A 25,189-nucleotide genomic window follows, 5' to 3' on the forward strand; every position below is an offset into this window, starting at 1 on the left:
TGTCAGTAGTTCTGTTTTTAATGTCAGTAGCCACTGCCAGTATTTGAAGCCACGAACCTCTCAGAGTAACATTTTTCCTTGCAATTACTTAGAATGTCACTTGAAAAATCATTTAAAATATAATTTCAACTAATTCAGATAAATAAGCTGTGGGCCTAATCAGTGCTTATTTACACTACTTTCACGTCTTGAAATCAGCAACAATATGGTGGATGAATCATTACAACAAATCCTGGACTGTTTGGCCCAGTTATTCATTCTCCATCAGATTTATGAAAATCCCAGATTTATAAAATTCTTCCCTTCCTCCTCCCTCCCTCCCTGCCTTCATTCCTTCCTTCCTGCCTTCCTGCCTTCCTCCCTCCCTCCCTCCCTCCCTCCCTCCCTGCCTTACATAGTACATGGACCTCATGTTGAGATTAAAAATGTTTAGTCTCTCTTTTTAATCCATGAGCTTCACTTAGAAGAAACTTCTTTATATTTGGGAAGTAAAACTAATTATATAACAAAAAAAGTATAGTAAGAACACAACTTTCATTTAACACCTACAAAGTATTGAAAGGTGTGATGTGAAATGTGACTGTGATCTTTCCCTTTACTCTTAAAACACAGTCAACTGTAATATAGTTGTTTTTTTGGGGGTCAAATCTGTGAAGTTCCTTGAATTCTTTTTCCTTTAAAAGCAATACTTTTCATTTAACTATGAGATTGAGAAAAAAATAATATAAACATTGATCTTAATAAAAGTTGATTCATCATGATAAAACATAAAATGCTTAAAAATGTTTATGATAATTTTCATTACAAATTCATTGTATGCAATTAATGTTTTAAAAGGCCACTAAACATTATTACAAAAACAGTATCTTTTATAAAGGTTTCTTGACATTACTGATGCATAACGAATAAACTGTGATTTCTTGCAATCCAGTCAACATGGCCATCAACATTTTGATCTGTCACACAACATATCTGTCTGCAACACCATTTTCTCTTGCCACTATGTTTATGCTTGCAAGCGTAAAAAAAAATAATGTTACATATATATGAACTGTTATGTCATCATCAGCGAATAGGAATAATGAAAAGTTGGTTGATGAGAAACTGAACATGAGCCGGCAGTGTCCGCTCGCAGCCCAGAAAACCAAGCATATCCTGGGCTGCATCAAAAGGAGCGTGACCAACAGGTCGAAGGAGGTGATCCTGCCCCTCCACTCTGCTCTCGTGAGACCTCACCTGGAGTATTGTGTGCAGTTCTGGTGTCCTCAACATAAGAAGGATATGGAACTGTTGGACATGTCCAGAGGAGGGCCACAAGGATGATCAGGGGACTGGAGCACCTCCCATATGAAGATAGGCTGAGGAAGTTGGGGTTGTTCAACCTGGAGAAGAGAAGGCTGCATGGGGACCTCATAGCAGCCTTCCAGTACCTGAACGGGGCCTATAGGAATGCTGGGGAGGGACTCTTCATTAGGGACTGTACTGATAGGACAAGGGTTCAAACTTCAAGAGGGGAAGTTTAGATTGGATATAAGGAAGAAATTCTTTCCTGTGAGGGTGATGAGGCACTGGAATGGGTTGCCCAAGGAAGCTGTGAATGCTCCATCCCTGTGGTGTTCAAGGCCAGACTGGATAGAGCCTTGGGTGACATGGTTTAGTGTGAGGTGTTCCTGCCCATGGCAGGGGTGTTGGAACCTGATGATCTTAAGGTCCTTTCCAAACCTAACGATTCTATGATTCTATAAAAACAGAAGAAACTGATAAGACAAATGAAAATCAAATAGTAGCTGACTTTGGAACACCTTTCAGACTCTGATATTCTTTATTGAAGGACACTGGCTTTTTTTTTTTTATTGGCTACTGCTGACTGATCATAATGAGGCAATGAGAAAATACAAATCATGCCAGTCTAAACCAGTATGTTGTATAATGCTATGTGAGTTATGTTTCCAACTAACAGACTTAAAAGAAAGTGTCACATTTGCAGAACATTAAAGGAATTTCAGCCAGTTGTTTCATATAGCTTTGCACCAGGTTCAGTGTCTGATCATGACAGTCAGTGACCACGACATGGTGAAGACAGGATTGCTATTTCATTGCATATGCAGTTTAGATTATGCATTTTGATATAGATTTTGTGAAAGTAGTCTGGCCTCCTCAATTCTGCAGGCAAAGCACGTCATACTGAAAATTTCATTTTCAGGAACCCACTCGTATTTTCTCTTTTGTTTCTTTTTGTCTATCCTACAATCCAGCAGTCTGTGCAGCTGACACTATATTAAGAGGTGGCCTTCATTTGCAATGCAATGAGATTATAACTGATGATTTTCCTTTGTGTATTTCTGTATATGACTTCCTAGCCCAGCTGTGTGCACCTTACACTGATTTGCATGTGCTATAATTCTGAAGTTCCTAAACATGAGAATTCACTGTAGCCTGCAGGATTCATACATGCAAGAACTGTAAAGCCAGTCAGACTCCTCCAAGACAATATATTTAGCCAAAGAAAGATACATTTTGGAGTGATATGAAGAAAAGAGTTTAGGTTAGACTTTCTGCAATACACATTTCACATTGTAGAAAATGGTATTGCCATATTTGAGTTATGTGTATACTCATTGTCTTTTGATTCTTGTATTCAGTCCACATAAGCATTTTCTTTTTTTCAGATCAGTGGTGTACTTTTTAATTAAATCTTCTGATTAAATCCTGTTACTATGCTTTCTTTACTAAGGTAAATATCAGGTCCCCAACACCAAATGTTTGGGGGTTTAGGTCTGCTCCTTATGATCCATGCTACTTGTCTTTCTTTCTTAACATAGCAGGAAAGTTTGGTATTGATAATATTACATAATTTCCTTACAATTGCAGAAACAGCAGAGTAAAAATTTTGTATTGGTGAACTTACTATCTCTTATTAATGAAAAAACCTTTTTGGAAATCATCCAAAACAAAATAATACTCGTGAACATCTTGAATTTCTGGTCTTTCTGAACTTCAGGATCTGTAAAGAGCTCAGTAAGTCTGAGAATAAAAGGGGTGCAGCTGAGGATTATACCAGTGAGGATCCTACCAATATTGTGACATAATTTTTCTCATTAGCATTTAAAAATTTGGTTTAACAGTATCTCTTAAAGGGGGTCTTTGGTGCTTCAAGTCAGACATACACAAGAAAGAGAGACAGGAGGAGGAAGACGCAGCTAGAGAGGCACTCCTGAAAAGATACACTCTATACCAAAAGCGAGTCCTCCTGAACGACTGGTCCATGGGTGACCCGTGCTAAGGCAGGGTGACCGCTGAGGGACTGAGGCCTAGGGGCAACCCATGCCAAGCAAACAGCAGCAGGGGAAAATGAGTAAGAAGCAAAAAGCAGCAGTAAGAATCCACCAATGCACATGATCACACACCCCAACCCCAGTGCTTCCCATCACCTCTTTGGACAAAATGAGACAGACTGAGTGTAACCTGTATTGAAAACAGAAGTAGACAATGAACTAGAAAAGATATTAGACTCAACATATGAATGTTGAGAAGGAGGAGGAAAGCTATTTATTTATTTGTTTGGTTATATTGTGAGGGTTTTTTCCCCTCACTGTTGTAATCAATTATAAGAAGTCATTGTTAATTTTCCATAAATTTCTTGAAGAATTCCCTCACTCAAGAGTGGTTTTGTTGCAAGAATAATTCTGATGAGACTGTTTGTCTTTAAACCATTGTTGTTTGTAATGTATAATTGGATGCAGAAATATTTTTGTGATGTGGTTTGCTTTCGCTGTTATTATATGTAGCTGCATTTTTGTCGTAAAGCTTGTTGCAATGATATGGACACAGCACTGGGATAGCTAAAGGGGAAAATATATTAATGGATTCCTATTCCATACAATATGAAAAGGTTAATATATGTCACATACACTCTTTCACCCTAACTCCAGAAAGCTATTGGGATTCTCAACAGTGCAGTTTCTTTTATTCTTACAGACTTATTGTATTGGGTTTGTTTCCTCCTCTGATTACCTGTATTTCACATACCAGGGTATATTAGAGTGAAAATAAATCACACATTAAGCAGAGGAAACTGAAGACTGCAGTACTTCTCTATAGACAACAGTTGCAACTTTCTTTTAGTAAAATACAGTTCAGAGTCATACATCCTTTTGGAAAAATACTGAAACTCCTGCTTTCTTCTACACTTGTAGCATGTGTCAAAGTATTTTTTCATATGAAGAGAAAATGTTTTGAAACCCTCAGTCTTCCTGTTTGTAGTTTTTCCATCCCAGGTAACTTTTTTTGCAAAACACAAAATCCAGTGTGTGATTGTATTTGGGTTGTATTTTTCCTCAAATACTCATTAATGACAGAACTAGCTAGTTTAAGTCTTAACATTAACATATGGTACTAATAAATGAGAGCAGAAATGGATTTCAGTCTGGCTGTTTGACGCACTTTAAGAATAATTCCCCACCCAAAAAAAAAATTACACTCTGGTCCATTGTTGGTTTTTGCCTGTTTGTAATTATGTTTTCTTACAACACTGCTTTTCTTTGTAAAATATCTATCATATTTCAAATAACTTAGACATAATATTGTGCAACTCAGTGACCTACTTGGAGAGGACTAGTATAACAAAGTAACAATTTGCTGAGAGCATGAAGAGAAGAAAATACAAGAAATATTTTGGTGGTTATATTATGCAGTTTGAACACTGGAAACCCATGGAAAAAAATTGTCTTATTCTTTTATGCCATGATCTAAACTAGACACACAAGACAAATCAGATTACAGACTATGCTCCTGTCTTTCTATATATTTACCTCACTGCAACACGCAAGTATATAAAACAGGTATTTATGGTGGACACTAATGTGTAAATCAGAAAGAAAGCAACCTTCATCTTTTTAAAAGAGGCAAAAAACTCCCAATCAAAAATCAAACATCAGAATAAAGCTTATCTTATTATCTAGAAACACATTCCTGTTCTTTATAAGGAACTGAAACCGGAATATTACCATATTTGTTTAGTGGCATTTACAAATATATTTTAATAGGCTTTACTTGGGTCAGATATACATGAGCAGAACAGATACAGACTGATGAAAAATTAGGCTTCGCTTACCCACTTTAAGCATTTTTGCATTTTGTGAAGCATCATGACCATTAAATGCATAGTAACTAGTCTTTGTCATAGAGTCATAGAATCATAGAATCATAGAATAGTTAGGGTTGGAAAGGACCTCAAGATCATCTAGTTCCAACCCCCTTGCCGTGGGCAGGGACACCTCACACTAAACCATCTCGCCCAAGGCTTCATCCAACCTGGCCTTGAACACTGTCAGGGATGGAACATTCACAACCTCCCTGGGCAACCTATTCCAGTGCCTCAGCACCCTAACAGGAAAGAATTTCCTCCTTATCTCTAATCTAAACTTCCCCTGTTTTAACCATTACTCCTTGTCCTGTCACTACAGTCCCTGACAAAGAGTCCCTCCCCAGCATCCCTATAGGCCCCCTTCAGGTACTGGAAGGCTGCTATGAGGTCCCCACACAGTCTTCTCCAGGCTGAACAACCCCAACTTCCTCAGCCTGTCTTCATACTGGAGGTGCTCCAGTCCCCTGATCATCCTCGTGGCCCTCCTCTGGACTTGTTCCAGCCGTTCCATGTCCTTTTGATGCTGAGGACACCAGAACTGCACACAATACTCCAGGTGAGGTCTCAGAAGTGCAGAGTAGAGGGGCAGGATCACCTCCTTGGTCCTGCTGGTCACACTCCTTTTGATGCAACCCAGGATACGGTTGGCTTTCTGGGCTGCAAGTGTACGCTGCCAGCTCATGTTCATTTTCTCATTGAAAATAGATGTGTGTTAGATATGTCATAGATGTGTGTTAAGTTGGTCAAGCCATGATGACTACTCATGATGTTTTTATCATGTTTCACAGGCTTGGAAATGGTTTCCCATATTAGCTGAAAAACTAGCGTGTATTTTTTCTGGGTGAAGGAAGATGTGGGTGACATTGCTTTCTTCCAATCTTTGAGTACTTCTTCCAATCACTATGATTGTTCAAAGATTATTCAGAGTGGCCTCATAATGACATCTGCCAGCTCCCTTAGCACTCATATGCTGGTAAGGCTACACCTGAAGTTCTGTGGCCAGTTCTGAGCACCTCAGTACAGAACAGACATACTAGAGAGACTCCAACAAAAGACTGCAAAGGTGATATACAGACTGGATCAGTTCTCCTATTAAGAAAGGCTGGGATTGTTTAGCTTGGAGAATTCTGAGGGAAAGTTATCATGGTATAATTATATTATTGTAAATACCTGAAGGGAGGGTTTAAAGTGGATGGAGCCAGGCTCTTTCCAGTGATGCCCAGTGACAAGACCAGAGACAATGGGCACATACTGAAATGCAGAAGATGTTGTTGTACAGGCTGGATGAGCAGTGAAGTGGATTGAAAATTAGCTGGATGGTTAGGCCCAAAGGGCCCGTCATCTGAATGATGTGGCACACTGTTTTCAGATGACACCAACTGGGACAGGTGGCTGATAGGCAGAGTGCTGCCTTCCAGAGAGACCTTGACAAACCTGGAGAAGTCCATGGGACCAGATAGGATACACCAGTTTGTCAGGGTGTCAGGAAACACTTTTACATTGTGCTGGTGACTGAGCACAGGAACAGGTTGCACAGGGAGCTTGTGGAATCTCCTTCCTTGGAGATATTCAAAACCTGCCTGGATACTGTCCTGGGCAGCTGGCTCTATGTGGCGCTGCCTGAGCAGGTCCCTTCAACTTGAACCATTCTGTGATTTAGTGAATCTCTAGCAATTAGAAAGTTTGAAAGCAAAACATTCCATATACTGGGTTACAAAAAAAGATAGTAGAGTTGCTCTTTTCTGAAGATTATAATAGTAATTGTTTTAAAGAAATCTCTTCCAAGGAAATATATTCTTTTAAATCATATAGCAGAATTCTAAGAAAGAGAGGAATGAATCTCAGGAAAAACATTCTTCAGGGAATAGTGCATGACCTGGCATAAAAAGGAGAATCTAACGAAACAGCACTTTCACCGAAAGCTGAGATTATGGGAATGTGGTCCTAGTAATTTCCTTTTACTTATATGCTGTGATCTTCCAGTTTTATATATCTGTATCTAATAGTCACACTGAGTATTTTTGCTATAAGTAAGCCTTGTATTTTACAATTCAAATCTCATTGTTATAGTGTACAACTTCCTCCTAACTCTTCTTTCTTTTTTATGCCTTTGCCAGTTTTCCTACTACTAAATCTGAACGGCAAAATGTCAAAATGAACTGCAAATTAAAACAAATACTTTAAAGGTGTATGTCCCCAGTAAGTACCCAATCCAGAAATATGTTGATTTCTTTCCAGTAATTTTCTTATTGTTTTCAAAACTCTGGATCTTATCAGGGGATATTGCACTGACTATGACCAATACTAATTTAAAGTAGGATATATTTGCTAAAAGATTGTTCTAATAATTGGAAAAAACCAAAACCAGACAAGCCACGAAACAAACCAAAACAAGAAATACCACTCATGAAAACTCACCCCTTTGTTTCTATAATAATTAATGACAAAATTCCTTTTAAAAATGCGGAGTTCATCAGCCCTGCCTTTTAAAAAGTGATACTACAGCAGACAGCCTTCAGGGAAGACATTCAAGAGAGTTGTTTGAATGAATTTTCTTCAAGAATTTAAGCTTGGCACCCAGAGCAAATGAGAAACCTGCCTTAAAAGGAAGTTGCTGCCAAGAGATGTCCTGCCTCTGGGAATTTGTCAGTGAAAGAGGAGCATGGCCAGGTCATACTTTCGTTTTATATGTTTTGCCAAGTGTCACCACAAAGCAGAACATATATTCTAGCTCAGATAGAACTCGAACAGCCACAAGCCATATTACATATTGTAAAATTTGAAAGATAACAGAACATGCATTTTTCCTTCTGAACACAGGAAAGAAAGGAAAGTAGTCAGAAACTAAGCATGCTCAGAAATGTATGTGGGACCAGGCATGAAGATTTTTACATCACATGAAACTTTTTAAAATATAAATTTAATGTATGATTTGATGTATGTACTTCAAATAAGAAAAAAATGGAACATGCAATAAGCATTGCAAAATATGTGACATTTTAAAATTCCCTTAATGATTAGCCAAAAATATTATTGGAAACCTAGTCTGAGAGATTTTTTTTGTATGTATGGCATTTAGGCCTACACTACATGAAAGATTTTCAAAGTGTAAGATTATGAATGGATTCTACTGTTGAGATTACTGTGAACTGTAAAATTCAGTGGAGTGCTAGAAACTGCCAGCTGGAAAGAAGACAGAGGAATATCAACAGACTGCCTTCAGAAGGAATCCTAATGTGTTGATGTAATAGCCAGATAATTAAATGATTTGCCTGCTTTAATATTCCATTTACAAAGCACTCATTTAGCCTTTGAAGTGGAAGACTTGGGAGATCATATAAACATATCTTACGTTGAAAACCATCTCTTAAAGAGCATTATATTTAGCTTTGTAAATATTAATCCTAATACATGAGTAACTAAGGTTGATGGAAGATAAGGAGGTGATTTGAGACAGCCAACATGCCCTGACCAACCAAATGGCCTTCTATGATGGCGTAACTATATCGCTGGACAAGGGAAGAGCTAATGTTGTACATGTGGACTTGTGTAAGGCCATTGACACGGTCTCCTGCAACCTCCTTCTCTCTAACTTGGAGAGATACGGATTTGATAGATGGACTGTTTAGTGGGTGGGGAATTGGTGGGTGGTCACATCCAGACAGTAGTGATCAACTGTTCAGTGTCCAGATAGAGATCAGTGACAAGTGGTGTTCCTCACTGGTCCGTATAGGAACCAGTACTCTTTAATATCTTCTTCAAGGTCATACACAGCACCTTCAGCAAGTTTGCAGACAACACCAAGTTGAGCGGCTGACAATGCTGAGGGACAGGAAGAAGCAGCCGGAAAAGCTCAAGAAGTGGGCCCATGTGAACCTCATGAGTTTCAACAAGGTGTCCTGGGTTCATCTGTAGCAGTTATTTTTCTCCTTCTTAGTAGCTGGAGCAGTGCTGTTTTCAACTTTATTATGAGAACAATGCTGGTAACACAGTGATGTTTTTAATTCTTGCTAAGTAATGCTTACACCAATAAAGGACTTTTCAGCCTCATGCTCTGCCAGTGAGGAGGGGCACGGGAAGCCTGGAGGAAGCAGGGACAGGACACCTGACCCAAACAACCCAAAGGGGTATGCCATAACACAGCACATCATGCCCAGTACATAAACTGGGGGGAGCTGCCCGGAAGGCCCAGATCACTGCTCGGGTCAGGCTGAGTTGGCAGGTGGTGAGCAATTGTATTGTGCACCACTTATGTTTATTGTTTTCTTTTCCTTTTCCACTTTTAGTTTTATATCCTCTCCCCTTGTTATTCCCCTTATCATCATTATTATTGGTGGTAGCAGTAGTGGTTTTGTGTTATACCTTAGTGTCGTGGTTTAAGCCCAGCCTGTCACTCAGAAACCACACAGCCTGCTCTCTCACTGCCCCCCACCCTTCCTCCCCCAACCCCCACTCCCAGAGGAATGGGGAGGAGAACCAAAATAATATAACTTCCACGGACTGACATAAGAACAGTCCAGTAACGAAGGTATAACACAAACCACTGCTGCTACCACCAAGAATAATAATAATGGTAAGGAAAATAAGAAAGGAAGAGAAGACAACACCACCCGCCAATACCCAGCCCAACCAAGCAGTAAAGTAGCCCTTCCAGGTAACTCTCAGTTACAACCTGGGCATGACGTGCTGTGGTATGGTATACCCCTTTGGTCAGTTTGGGTCTGCCCTGATGGCCTGAAGTGTCATGGGCCCACCAGGCCAAAAGTAATTCACCTTTATGTTGCCAACCTAAGTCCATCTGAGCCACTTCAATCTTAGCAGCTTTATCCACTTGTTGGTTGTTCTGGTGTTCCTCAGTGGCCCGACTCTTGGGTACATGAGCATCTACGTGGCGTACGTTCACCACCAGGTTCTGAACCCCTGCAGCACAGTGCAGCAGCCCAGATGGGTTTACCTCTGAGTTACCAGTTGCTCTGCTTCCACTGCTGCAACCATCCCCACAGGGCATTTGCCACCATCCATGAGTCAGCACAGAGATAAAGTACTGGCCACTTTTCTTGTTCAGCAATGTCCCGGGCCAGCTGGATGGCTTTCACCTCTGCAAACTGACTCGATTCACCCTCTTCTTCAGCAGTTTCTGCTACTTGTCGCTGGGGACTCCATAGAGCTGCTTTCCATCTCTGACACTTTCAAACACTGTAGGGGCTCAGTGGACTAGATACTTGCCCATACTCTCCCACACACCCTGCCACTCATGACTGCCCAGCCTTGGCGAAAATCTCTTGGTGGTCTTCCTATATTGCCGTCTAACCCTAGACCAGACCCAAACCTGAACCTGCTTAATTTTTGAGATCAGACAAAATGGGCTGTTCTGAGGGTGGTAAGGCCATGGGTATAACACACTCTGTATGATCAACATGCTGATTCCCATCACAATCAGCAGGCAGGTCTCAAGGGTAACCAAAGGCTATTCAAAACCTTCAGAACTCTCAAATGATCCTGTAAATAATCTGGTGGGGGAGCTGGGAACATAAGGGAATGTCTCCTACATAGGCTGACCACCCGAGGAGGAAACAAAAGATGCGTAATTGCTAAACACTTCCATTATATACCTCCCAAAGTATAGAGGTGATGACAACACTGGGAATACATACCGGCCCAGATGCATGATCAATGAGTCTATTGTATTACAAGTCACTACCATAAAGTACAGAGAAACAAGAACCTTAGCCCAAGCCCCCCAACCGATAAACACTAAAACAGCAAACACTGGCTGTAATAAGGTACGACATGCTGAAACTCCAAGATCAAGAACAACAACTTTGAGAGCCAAAAATCAGCATTGTGATGAGTGACTATTAATCCGAAACAATGAATGCTTATCACAAGTACCATTAGACACATTCCGGACATATCTCTTGTTATCTCAACCCTTCATGCCTCACATTGGGCGCCAAAAAGAACTGCTGTAGTTTAAGCCCAGCCAGCAACCAAGAACCATGCAGCTGCTCACTCACTCCCCCCTTTTCCTCCCCCCATTCCCTGAGGGATGGGGAGGAGAATTGAAAGAATGTTACTCCCAAGGGGTTGAGATAAGAACAGTCCAGTAACTAAGGTATAGCACAAACCACTACTGCTACCACCAATAATAATAATGACAAGTGAAAAAACAAGGGAAGAGAATACAACCACTCACCACCCACCGACCGATACCCAGCCCGACCTGAGCAGTGATATAGCCCTTCCGGGTAACTGTCCCTAGTTTAAATACTGGGCATGACGTGCTGTGGTATGGAATACCTCTTTGGTAGTTTGGGTCAGTGTCCTGTCTCTGCTTCTTCCCGGCTCGCCCTCCACCCTGGCAGAGCATGAGACTCACAAAGTCCTTGGTCAGTGTAAACACTACTGAGCAGCAACTAAAAACATCGGTGTTATCAGCATTATTCCCAGGCTGAAAGTCAAAAACACAGCACTGCACCAGCTACTGAGAAGGAGAACTATGACTGCTACTGCTGAACCCAGGGCACCAGATCACAGAAATACTGATCAGCGGCCTTATGGGCAAAAGTAGTGCTTTTGTTTCTCAGATTAGAAGTAGCAACATACGTTCTTTCCTTGTCAAAACCTTTTCTTGGATGCAAGTGCTTCCTCAGATGTTTTAGGAGAAAAATCAAAGTTCCTGGGAGAAAGAAAAGGCTTATCCAAATGCAACCATTGCATGACCTTTTTGTCTTCTTGGACAGGTAAGTATCAGACAGAGAGAGAAATGAAACCAAGAGATGGAGAGAGGAATAAAAAGGAAAGGGACTCATCCAAACACAGAGACTGGCCAGGTATGCATTTGACACTTTATTTCTGTGTAGAAATAATAAGAAAATTCAGAAAAGCATAATACATATGAAGCAATGCTGAGAACTGCAGGCAGTCTGCACAATGTATCCCAGCAAAGGCAAGGGGAATATGCACGTATCAGTCACTCACCCCTGTTACCAACAAATCCCTCTGTTGGTACTCAGATTTGAGACAGCTTTGTTTGCAGACAGTTGCGACCCCTGCTGTCATTTAGCAATGGCATTTAGATAGTCTTCTGTTGTGTATTAACAAACGTAGTAACCGGTGTAGTAACAATGATAGTAACAAAGGTGGTAGTGAACATGGTAAGCTGAAGTCCAGAGGCCAGCTTCTCACTTGGGGGGATGCACCAGTGGTCTGGCATTTGCTGGTGGAGCTGAGGAGTGAGCCAGCAAGGCCTCCTGCGAGGGCTGGGATGGGTCTGAGGGCGCTGCTCTGGCTCCGGGGCGAGCTGGTGGAACCTTCTATCCAGAGCAGAAGGACATGGTGGCTCTGTCCTCGCCGCTGCCGAGGTGGTGCTGGGCTCGCAGGGTGGAACGCCGAGCCCAGGCAGCAGAGCTCATGTGGGGAACTGAAGCAGTAAACGGGCACCTACACGGGCAGAGTCAGAAAGCGCTGATGAAGCCATGAGGGCAGGAGCAGGCGGGACTCGGCTCCTGGGTTTTTCAGAACTATGCTGTAAAAAGGGTCATTGCTAGCACAGGAGAGAGGCTCCTTACTGGCTCCTAACTGACAACTACAGTGTTGCTTTGGTCCCTTCTCAACACATGTGATACCCTCAGAGCACGGCAAGTTGACAGAGATGTGCAGTGCCCCCTTGCCAGGCAGCAGGGCTCGGCAGGGAGCCTGGGAAGCTGGGGTATGGTCCTTTCCAAAACCCAAGCAGCAGCATCCCTCTCTCTGCCATACTAAAATCACAGGTTGGCAGGCAATGCTGGGGTAGCATGTTTCTCCTGGCATACATGTTCCCCTGAGGCAGGACCATCCTGTGCACCTCAGGAAGGTTTCCTATACTCAGAGCTTGGCAAAAAGATGGAGCACAGGCTCTGCTACATACCTGGGTGCCTTGTTCTTCCCCTGCTTGAATTTCTTCAGTTGCCCATCCCTGAGAGCTCGGTTTTTCTCTTCTGGCACGGTGGCCCGTCGCTGCCTTCTTCCCAGGTTGCTCTTCGCTTCCTGGTGTTCCGCGAAGAGCTTGGGAACCTTTCCATTCAATAGTATTGTTAGACAGGTGAAGCCATGATTACCTTGAACCAAGTAAAGCCAGGCAGTTTTACCTTTTCTCCCCGGAGAACTTCCTCTGCTGTTTGCTCTCAGGAGCAATGGGAGGCACCTGCAAGGCCAATGTGTTGGTTAGCAGGGGGCAAGGACCTCCCTGCACAGTTGCTACCCTGGCTCTAAAAGGCGCATCCCTTGGATGGGTTTGCTCAGCTCAGCTGAGCCAGTGTGGTGGGATCAGCTCACAAAGCGGGATGGCCAACCTGCATCAGCCTGGCTCTGCACTTTGCAGAGCTGCAGGCTGGTGGAGGACGATGCTTGTCCCTGCTGCGGCAGCAGCTGCCCCTTCTGAGAGGGGAGGTTTTTGTTGTCACACTGCTCGTGAACTTCACTTACCTCTGCTGTTTCCAGCTCTGCTTGAGGTGCTGGTGTCTCTTCATCCCCCCCGCTGGCCAGCCCGACCACCTGCTCTCCAAGGAGCTCCTCATGGTGGTCGATGAGGAGCTCGACAAGCTGCGTCACCTGCACACAGCAAACCACTGGTGTCAGCGAGGGGGCTGAGGAGGGCTCAGACAGCCTTTCCCAGCCTGACCCGCGCTTCTGCGCAGGAAGGTGCAGCCGTGGGGCTGCTCCTCCTGACTGCTGCCCCATGGCTTTGCTGATGGGAGGAGGCAGCCAGGGCCCTGTGAGCAGCAATGCTGGGCTGGGCTGGGGACTCTGTAGCTGGGTGGTGAACGCAGCTTACCCTCCCAGTCTCCAGAGCCAGGACATCCAGGGGCAGCTCCTGGGGTGGGCTCAGGAGGTTTGGTGCCAGGCAGATGGCCAGGTTCCCAGCAGTCATCTTCGTTGTGGCCACGCTCTTGCTGATGCTGCTAAGCAGCGACAGCAAGTGGCGGAGCAGGAGCAGGTTGGCCTCTGGCAACTTGCTGGCCACCCTGGGGGAACAGGAGCACAGCATTAATGAAGTCGGTGTTGACAACAGAGGTCTCCCAGGCTGATCTCAGCCAAGGCCGCTGCCTGCTCTACAGCAGAGGGACTGCTTTTGCTGAGATAGGGCCAACTGCCTCTCTCCCTGCTCTTCTGAAAGCGGCCCCTGTTGGAGCAAGCCCCAGTGCCTGTGGGAAGTGCTCCCTGGAGAGAAAAGCTTTTCGGTGCCTTTTTTCCCCCAGACATAAACCCCACAGCAGCAGGAGGTGGCTTGCAGGAGCCATGGCTATTTCAGGCAGGCCGCTGCTTTGCAGTGTAGTCCCAGCCTGTGCCAGTCCCTGCCGGCTGCTGCCACACTTACTCCCTGAGTGCTGCCAGCCTCTCCTGCCTGCTGGTCTTCTCCATGGCGTGCATCCACTCCTCGAACAGGTGGACGTCGAGGAGCGTGGAGGGGATCTTCCGGAGGAGGTCCTGCAGTGCCAAGGGCTTCAGGTGAGGCTTTGGCCGCTGCCTCCAGGAGCACCCGCAGCATCCCCAGCCCTCTGGCTCACGAGCAGGCGGCTGGGTTTCTGCTTGTGCTCCCGCAGGTGCCCATCAGCACCAAGAGAGCCAGGGGCTGCAGGGCTCGAGGTCAGCAGGGCTCACCTTCAGGAGGACAGCCAGCAGCAGCACGGGCTGGTTTTCCAGCTGCACCGGCAGCCCGCTGTCCAGGGCCTCCCTGACCTCTCGGCAGGCGCGCTGGCTGGCTGCCAGCCGGAAGATCCCCTCCGTGGATGGGCCATGCTCATGGAGCAGAGCCAGCAGGTCCTGAGGGCACAGAGCAGGAGAGTTGCTGGGCTGGAGACAGGCGCTGAGGTAGGTGCTGGGGACAGGCTCTCTGTGGAGGAGCTGTCAGGATGGGATAGGATGGGATGGGGACCCCCCAGCCAGGCTGGCTTACCTGGATGGGCTGTGGCAGCCTGCCGTCCTGGCTGCACAGATCTGCCAGGGGCCGGCCAAAGAGGGCTCCTGGTCCGGCAGAGCCCGATGGCCCTGGTGCCTCTGCCGCAGCCAGGGTCCCTGGCCGTGCAAATGGCCACGGCAGCCTCCTCCTGCTCCTGCAGGGCCCACCTGCTGCCAAGGGAAACAGAGCAAAGAGTCGTGGAGGAGAAGCACCAGGAGAGCACCCCCAGACTCCCTCCGTGCTGTCCCCCCACTACTGAGGGCGTGAGAGAGGCAGCATCACTTGGGAGCGAGAGGCCCCGGGGCTCAGCTCTTTCCTGCAGCAGAGCGATGGGGACGGATGTGCCCTGCGGGAAGGGCAGCAGCAGCCCCATTGCAGCACGCGTGCCTGCCTGCAAGAGCGGGAGAGAAGGGACATCCTGTCCCTGTCTTCTCCACACTCACCATCCGCATGGCCACATCCGTCTTCACTGCTGGAGGGCACAGGAACTGGCAGCTGCCTGTCACCAGCCTGCAAGAAATGGGCTGCACTCACCAAGGAGCCCCACAGCAGGAAGGGCCCCTGGCGAGCTGCATCAGCCCCTGGCTGTGTGTGAGAGAGGTGGGGATGGCTGAGATTGCACTGCAAGGGTCCCTGACCTGAGCCTGGCCCTGGAGCAGCTTCTCCAGGCTGCTGGCATCCAGTGTCGACCCCTGGGCAAGGGGAAAAGAGCAGAAGGTGAGGAGTGATGAAGCTGATGGTGGGCTGGAGGAGCCCTTGGGGGCAGAGCAGAGGCAGGAGGGACACTCACAGCGTGGCGGCCACTCAGCTCCTTCATCACCAGCCGTATGGACGGCAGCTGGGTCACCTGGGCTCCCTGAACTCCTTCCGGTGGTCTGTGCATGGGGAAGGGGCAGAGAAAGAGCTGTGTGAGACCCGAGCCAGCTCTTCCCTCCGCTGCGAGCCTGGGGAGCGCTTCCACGCTGCCAGGACCAGCCAGGACCGCCTGGTAGTGGAGCGGGAGCAGCGGCAGTGGCGAGAATGGGGCTGGGCAGGTGTTGGCTGGACACAGCTGGATGAGGCAGCTCTGCCAGCTGTGCCCGCTACGCAGTGGTGACACCTCTGCCTGCAGCTGTGAGGAAACCTCTGCCCAGCTCAGACAGGGTGTTTCAGCATCCATGGCACACATGGAGCATCCCCCATGATGGGTGCTCTGACTGCCCAGGCTGTCCCTGCTGCAGTGCCAGGCAGGGCTTACCCAAGGAGGGCGCTGACCCAGATCTCCTTCGCTGCCCGGGAGCTGCCAAAAGAGGGGAAATACAGCCTGAGCGCCTGCTGTGCCCCAGCAGATGATACCCCATGGGGCAGGACAGAGGGGCTGCCCACCCCTCTGGTGGAACGTTGCACCAAGACTCACCAGAAGGCGACAACACAGGAGCCACAGGGCCAGAGGAAGACAAGGGAGCTGGTGGCCTTCCCTTCCTCCTCCTCCTCCTCCTCAGCAGCATCACCAGCTGAGCCCTTGCCGCCACTGAGCACCTGGAGCAGGCCCAGGGCCAGACACAGCAGCGGGCGCGGGGCGCTGCCACGTCTGCAGAGAGGAGCAGCAGGGAGTGACCTGGAGGTGGCCGAGCCCGCTGGCTCCCCTCTAGTGCCCACCAGGCATGGGCAAGGCCACGGGTGCATCCAGCATCAGGGTGCTGGGGCCCCGGGGCTGCTCGTTGGCTGTCCCTGCTCTGGTGCCCTGGTGCCAGGGGCAGGGCTTGCGAGGAAAGGCAGCTGGGCTCTGCCAGTCTTACTTGGTCTTGGTGATGACCAGGGTGTCTCTGAAGAGGAGGAGGTCCCTCTTCTTCCTCTGGCCACGGCCCTGGGTCACCCGCACGCGCTCCCGCAGCAGCGGCTCTGGCAGCACCGGGTCGGGCTCGCGCTGCTGCTCAGGGCCAGGGTCATCCCTGCAGGGCAGACAGCATCGGACATGAGCAAGGCAGCTGCTGCGGGGCCCGGCTCTGCCGGTGCATCCCCGAGCTGTGGGGGAACCCACCTGGACCCGCAGCAGCAGAGCCACTGCCCCATCCTGAGCAGGCTGGGGGAAGACTCGCGTGAAATAAACTGGGAAAATCGTGGGGATGGGAGCGCTCCTCTACAAGAGGTTGGCACCCCCAGTGCCGCTGGTGCTGCCACTCGCAGCACCGTCCGTGCAGGCACTGGGGCTGTTGCTGGGGTAGCACCAGGTTAGTACGGAACACCATTGTGACCTGGGGGACCAGGTGGAGCGGAGGCCTGTGGGGCTCTCCCCAGGATGCCTATGTCCAGATCCGGCCCCAAAGACTGCTCCCTTATAGCTGCAGTGTCCACCAATGGAAAGTCACGGCTCCTGCAGCCATGGTTTTCCAACTCACAGGACCAGGGAGCCCCAGGTCTACCATGTGCACTGAAGACTGAGGCAATGCAAAAGCATTAAATGCCTCTGTCTTTTCTTCATCCCTACTTTTCGGTGGCTACCTTCATAAAGTATCAGTCCAATACTTTCCTTAGGCCTCCGCTTGTTTTTAGCATACTTCAAAAAGCCTTTTGTTGTAGTCTGACGGAGCACAGAGCAGTTGCATCTCTAGCTGAGCTTCGGCCTGCCGTAGTGTCTCCCTCCATGTGTGAACCACAGCTCAGTAGTCTTCCTGAGAAGCTCCACCTTGCTTCTAGAGAGCACACAATTTCTGTTCCCGCCCCAGTTCCAGGGGGAGCTCCAAGCTGCTCTTCTGCTGCACCTGCTTGGCTTCCATTGACACCATCTTATTTCAGTTTCTTTTCCCGAAATTCTGTCATGGGGCGCACACGGTGCTTTCTCCACGAGACCTCTGTTGGGAGGCACAGGGTATATGCAAGAAGGTCTCCTGAGACTATTACGATTATGTCTCTTTCCATGTTGTTTTTCGTGCATCACAGAATAGTTAGGGTTGGAAAGGACCCTTTTTCTTCTTGAATACTCGAGATAGAAATGATTCCTAGCTCTGTCCTGCTTCTGTCTGAGATTTTACCTTTCTTACCTTTCTATGGACTTTCTAACAACCTCTTCCTCCACACAATTAACAGTCTTCTGGTGTCTGAAGGCGGCCCAAAAGGATGCCTATTGTAGGCCCCTTCAGGGGGGACCGTTGAAGGGACTATTCATCGAAGGGACCATTCATTGAAGGGACCATCCATCAGGAGATGGAAGCTGGGGGAATTCACAAAGGAGCAGTAAGGAGATAAGCTTAAAGTGATAATCAGAAGTCAAATATGTTAAATTCTCACATCCATGCAGCCCCAGCTTCCTCAGCCTGTCTTCATACGGGAGGTGCTCCAGTCCCCTGATTATCCTCGTGGCCCTCCTCTGGACTTGTTCCAACAGTTCCATGTCCTTTTTCATGTTGAGGACACCAGAACTGCACACAATACTCCAGGTGAGGTCTCAGGAGAGCTGAGCAGAGGGGCAGGATCACCTCTTTCAACCTGCTGGTCACGCTCCTTTTGATGCAGCCCAGGATATGGTTGGCTTTCTGGGCTGCGAGCGCACACTGCAGCCGGCTCATGTTCATTTTCTCATCGACCAACACCATCAAGTCCTTCTCTGCAGGGCTGCTCTGAATCTCTTCTCTGCCCAGTCTGTAGCTGTGGCTGGGATTGCTCCGACCCAGGTGTAGGACCTTGCACTTGTCATGGTTGAACTTCATAAGGTTGGCATCAGCCCACCTCACAAGCATGTCGAGGTCCCTCTGGATGGCATCCCTTCCCTCCAGCATATCAACCGAACCACACGGCTTGGTGTCATCGGCAAACTTGCTGAGGGCGCACTCAATCCCACACTATCCATGTCAGCGACAAAGATGTTGAACAAGACCGGAGCCAACACCAATCTGTTTAACATACTCATAGAGACAGTTGATGCATGCACAGTCATCAATGTAATGCCTTCTGTTTTAATAGTCAGTGAGGCTCTTCAGACACTTCATCAGCTACTTTTTAGATGAGGTAGATTTGAAGTGGCTGTCCGTTTGTTACTTACCAGTTCTAACTTTTCCAGGTGACAAGATATAATCTCCTTTTCATAAATAGAAGTTCTGTATGCTCTTCATATTGCTCTCTTCCTAAGAGAGTCTGTGGTATGTCAACATGGCCAAGAGATTTGGGGCTTTGGTACTGAATGTGAAGGAGGATGGAATGAAACCGTAGCAAGATCACAGAAATACTGACCAGTGGCCTTCTGGGCAGAAGTAGTGCTTTTGTTTCTCAGATTAGAAGTATCAGCAATGTGCTCAAGTTCTTTCCTTGTTAAAACCTTTTCTTGGATGCAAGTGTCTCCTCAGGTGTTTTTGGAGAAAAAACAAAGCTCCTGGGAGAAAGAAAAGGCTTATACAAATGTCGCCATTGCGTGACCTTTTTTGTCTTCTTGGACAGGTAAGTACCAGATAGAGAGAGAAGGGAAACCCAGAGATGGAGAGAGGAATAAAAAGGGAAGGGACTCATGCAAACATAGAGCCTGGCCAGGTATGCATTTGACACTTCCTTTCTCTGTAGAAATGGTAAAGAAAATTCAGAAAGGCATAATAGATAGAAGCAACGCCGAGAACTGCCGGCAGTCTGCACAATGTATTCCAGCAAATGCAAAAGGGAATAAACGCGTACCAGCCACTCACCCCCGTTATTAACAGATCACTCTCTTGGTACTCATTTTGACACGGCTTTGTTTGCAGATGCCTGGGACACCTGCTATCATCTCCCAGTGTTTCCCATCAGAGTGCAGAGAGATCTGAGGGATTTATTTTTTTTTTCCCCCAAATAGGATTGAAGGGTTTTCTTTGTTTTGTGTTGTTTTTTTCTTTTTTTTTTTTTTTTGGCGGTGGTGGGGGAGAGGTGGGGTGGGGGATGGGGGGGTGTTGTTTGGTTTTCTGTTGCTTTGGTTTGTGTTTTTTCTCAATTTTGTTTCCTTGTTGTTGCTTCTTTTGTTTCTGTTTCAGCATCTCTCTCCCACCACGAGCAGTTGTGACTGAAAACACAGTCGTGCAGTTCAGTGCTGCTTTCTGCTGCCTGCCTGCATTTCGGTTTAGAAGCAAGTTTCTCTTTACTTCTGGACTTGACAGGTGTTTAAGATATGCAGCTGTATTCTAACAGCAGGCAGTACTCTTCGGAGCTCATCCGAATCTTTTTCAAGGTGTAGCAGTAGTTCTTCTGCATTCATAAATATCTTTCTGTCACTTCTTTCCTAATCCAAAGACTCTTTCAGTATACTTTCTTTTCTGTTTTCCATTCTGCAGGATGCAGATGGCAAGGCAGAGAGATACGACTTTTGTAATACTTTCTGCTTTTTTACCGTCACAGACAAAAAGCCACTTGAAGAGCATTCTTGTGACATACCATGAAATTACTGGAAGTCCTTTCCAACCTTAACTATCCTATTATAACCCTAACTATTCTATGATACTATGAAGAGTGTACTCAAAAAATGTGAAATAACTACTACCCTATAACGTGCTTCCTAAACTATATCCTAAATATATCCTATATCCTATAATGTGTTTCGAGATCCTAAATCTAACCTAAAGTATACCCTAAAATTTGTTTTAAAACATAGAAATAGACTGATAAACACAGTTATAAACACGGTAATAAGTGTATTAATGAATGTAGTAACAAGCAGAGTAACAATGACAATATCAAGGTCCAGAGGCCAGCTCCCCACTTGAGGAGATGCTCCAGGGAGTGGGCGTTTGCTGGCGGGGCTGAGGAGTGAGCCAGCAAGGCCTCCTGCGAGGGCTGGGATGGGTCTGAGGGTGCTGCTCTGGCTCCAGGGCGAGGTGGTGGAACCTTCTATAGAATTATAGAATAGTTAGGGTTGGAAAGGACCTCAAGATCATCTAGTCCCAGCCCCCCTGCCATAGGCAGGGACACCTCACACTAAACCACCCCACCCAAGGCTTCATCCAACCTCTCCTTGAACACTGCCAGGGATGGAGCACTCACAACCCCCCTGGGCAACCAGTTCCAGTGCCTCAGCACCCTAACAGGAAAGAATTTCCTCCTTATATCCAATCTGTCCAGAGCAGAAGGACATGGTGGCTCTGTCCTCACTGCTGCTAAGGTGGTGCTGCGGCCACAGGGTAGCACTCCAAGCCCAGGCAGCAGAGTGCATGATGGGAATTCAAAGCAGTAAATGGGCACCTACAAGGGCAGAGTCAGAAAGCGCTGATGAATCACAGAATCCCAAGGGTTGGAAGGGACCTCAAAAGATCATCTAGTCCAACCCCCCTGCAAGAGCAGGGTAACCTACAGTACATCACACAGGAACTTGTCCAGGCGGGCCTTGAATATCTCCAGTGTAGGAGACTCCACAACCCCCCTGGGCAACCTGTTCCAGTGCTCTGTCACTCTTACAGTAAAGAAGTTCTTCCTGATGTTAACGTGGAACTTCCTATGTTCCAGTTTACACCCATTGCCCCTTGTCCTATCACTGGATATCACTGAAAAAAGCCTAGCTCCATCATCCTGACACCTACCCTTTACATATTTGTAAACATTGATGAGGTCACCCCTCAGTCTCCTCCAAGCTAAAGAGACCCAGCTCCCTCAGCCTCTCCTCATAAGGGAGATGTTCCACTCCCTTAATCATCTTTGTGGCTCTGCGCTGGACTCCTTCAAGCAATTCCCTGTCCTTCTTGAACAGAGGGGCCCAGAACTGGACGCAATATTCCAGATGCGGCCTCACCAAGGCTGAGTAGAGGGGGAGGAGAACCTCTCTTGACCTACTAACCACTCCCTTTCTAATGCACCCTAAGATGCCATTTGCCTTCTTGGCCACAAGAGCACATTGCTGGCTCATGGTCATCCTCCTATCCACCAGGACCCCCAGGTCCCTTTCCCCTTCGCTACTTTCCAGCAGGTCAACCCCCAACCTGTACTGGTACATGGGGTTGTTCTTCCCCAGATGCAAGACTCTACACTTGCCCTTGTTAAATTTCATCAAGTTTCTCCCCGCCCAACTCTCCAGCCTGTCCAGGTCTCGCTGAATGGCAGCACAGTCCTCTGGTGTGTCAGCCACTCCTCCCAGTTTTGTGTCATCAGCAAACTTGCTGAGGGTGCACTCAGTTCCCTCATCCAGGTCATTGATGAAAATATTAAACAGCACCGGTCCCAGCACCGACCCCTGAGGAACTCCACTAGTCACAGACCTCCAGCTAGATTCTGCGCCATTGACCACAACTCTCTGCCTTCTTCCTTTCAACCAGTTCTCGATCCACCTCACTACTTGATCGTCAAGCCCACGCTTCTTTAGCTTATCTATGAGGATGCTGTGGGAGACAGTATCAAATGCCTTACTGAAATCAAGAAAAACTACATCTACCGCTCTACCATCATCCCTCCACCTAGTCACTTCCTCATAGAAGGCTATAAGGTTGGTCAGACATGACTTCCCCCTCATAAAACCATGTTGGCTGTTCTTAATGACCCCCTCATCCTTGATATGCCTAGTGATGGAGTCAAGAATAAGTTGTTCCATCATCTTTCCAGGGATGGAGGTAAGGCTGACCGGTCTATAATTACCCGGGTCCTCCTTCTTGCCCTTTTTATAGATTGGTGTGACCTTTGCCATCCGCCAATCCTCAGGCACCTCGCCCGTTTCCCACGACTTACCAAAGATGATGGAAAGTGGCCTAGCAATGACCTCCGCCAGCTCCCTCAGCACCCGTGGGTGCATTCCATCCAGACCCATCGATTTACAGATGTCCAGATTGCATAGCTGATCCCTAACCCAATCCTCATCTACCAAAGCAAACTCCTCCTTTGTCCTGACTCCTTCTGGGGCTATAGAAATCCGGGGCCCTTGGGGAGAGTCTGCAGGAGTAAAAACAGAGGCAAAGAAGGCATTCAGCACCTCTGCCTTCTTTATATCCTCTGTCTCCAGGGTACCCACTTCGTTCAGCAGTGGGCCTATATTGCCTCTTGTGTTAGTTTTATTTGCTATGTATTTGAAGAAGCCCTTTCTATTGTCTTTAACCCGACTAGCAAGATTGAGTTCCAAGGAGGCCTTAGCTGTCCTAATTGCCTCCCTACATCCTCTAACAACTGTCCTATATTCCTCCCAAGCGGCCAGCCCCTCCTTACATAATCCATAGATTCTCCTTTTCCACTTGAGTTTGCCCAGCAGCTCCTTGTTTAACCACGCCGGTCTCCTAGATCCCTTACTTGACTTCCTACTCATTGGGACGCTCCGATCCTGAGCTTGGAAGAAGCGGTCCTTGAATGCTAACCAACTATCTTGAGCCCCTTTACCGCCTAGTACACTTTCCCATGAGACTTCCCTTAGCAGTTGACTGAAGAGGCCAAAGTTGGCCCTTCGGAAATCCAGAACTGTGGCTTTGCTAGGTGTTCTATTCCTCCCACACAGGATCCTAAACTCCACCATCTCATGGTCACTGCAGCCAAGGCTGCCATTGACCGTCACCACTTCGACCAAACCCTCCCTGTTGGCGAGTACTAAATCTAGCAGCGCTGCTCTCCTAGTTGGTACGTCCACCATTTGCATTAAGAAATTATCATCAATGCACTCGAGGAACCTCCTAGACTGTGAATGACTGGCTGTGTGAGTCTTCCAGCAAATATCGGGGTAGTTAAAGTCCCCCACGACGACTAAGGCATGTAGTCGCGAGGCTACTTCCAGTTGCCTGTAGAAAGCCTCATCAACTCCTTCGTCCTGATCAGGAGGTCTGTAATAGACCCCCACAACTGTATCACCCGTGCCAGTCTGCCCCTTGATTCGTACCCACAGACATTCCACTTGCTCCTCATCCGACCCCGGACAGAACTCAATACATTCTAGTTGCTCTCTCACGTAAAGAGCAACTCCACCACCTCGCTTCGCTGACCTATCTTTCCTAAAAAGGACATAGCCATCCATGACCACATTCCAGTCATGTGAACTGTCCCACCATGTCTCTGTAATTGCCACTAGATCATAACCTTTAGCCCGCACACAGACTTCTAACTCCTCCTGTTTATTCCCCATGCTGCGTGCATTGGTGTACAGGCATTTCAGGGAGCCAGTCCTAGTACCCTTTTTCCCCTGCGGGACAGGGTCTAAAAAGCTATCCTTTCCCACAAGTGAAACAAGAGATTGATAGTCCTCCTTAGCCCGCCATCCTTCAATCCCTATTGAAGGAACCCATGTTCCTCTTGGGCTTGTCCCCAACAGGCCCAGTTAAATCCCCTCCCCCCTTCATAACTAGTTTAAAGCCCTGTCAATAAGCCCTGCTAACTCCTGCCCCAAAACCCTTTTTCTTCTCTGGGACTGGTGTATCCCGCCTGTCACCAGCAAACCAGGTGTCCCATACAGCAGCCCGTGACTGAAAAACCCAAACCCCTGCCTTTGGCACCAGTCACATAGCCATACATTAACCTGCAGAGTCTTCTTATATATCCCTTCACCCTCGCTTGCAACAGGTATGGAGGCAAACACTACCTGCGCTCCAGACCCTTTAACCAGCCGTCCCAGGGCCCTGTAGTCTCTCTTCATTGCCCTTACGTTCCTCGTAATAATTTCGTCACTGCCAACCTGAAAAACCAGCTAATGGCTGTAGCTGGGTGGTGAACACAGTGTACCTTCCCTGTCTCCAGAGCCAGGACATCCAGGGCCAGCTCCTGGGGTGGGCTCAGGAGGTTTGGTGCCAGGCAGATGGCCAGGCTCCCAGCAGTCATCTTCGTCGTGGCCACGCTCTTGCTGATGCTGCTAAGCAGCGACAGCAAGTGGCGGAGCAGGAGCAGGTTGGCCTCTGGTACCTTGATGGCCACCCTGAGGGAACAGAAGCACAGGGTTAATGAAGTTGGTGTTGACAGCACAGGTCTCGCAGGCTGATCTCACCCAAGGCCACTGCAGCATCCCCAGCCCTCTGGCTCATAAGCAGGCAGCTGGGTTTCTGCTTGTGCTCCCGTAGGTGCCCATCAGAACCAAAATTGCTGGAGCTGCAGGGCTTGGGGTCAGCAGGGCTCACCTTCAGGAGGACAGCCAGCAGCAGCACGGGCTGGTTTTCCAGCTGCACCGGCAGCCCGCTGTCCAGGGCCTCCCTGACCTCACGGCAGGCACACTGGCTGGCTGCCAG

Source organism: Lathamus discolor, chromosome 4 (assembly GCF_037157495.1).
Source record: "Lathamus discolor isolate bLatDis1 chromosome 4, bLatDis1.hap1, whole genome shotgun sequence".
Taxonomy (NCBI): domain Eukaryota; kingdom Metazoa; phylum Chordata; class Aves; order Psittaciformes; family Psittacidae; genus Lathamus; species Lathamus discolor.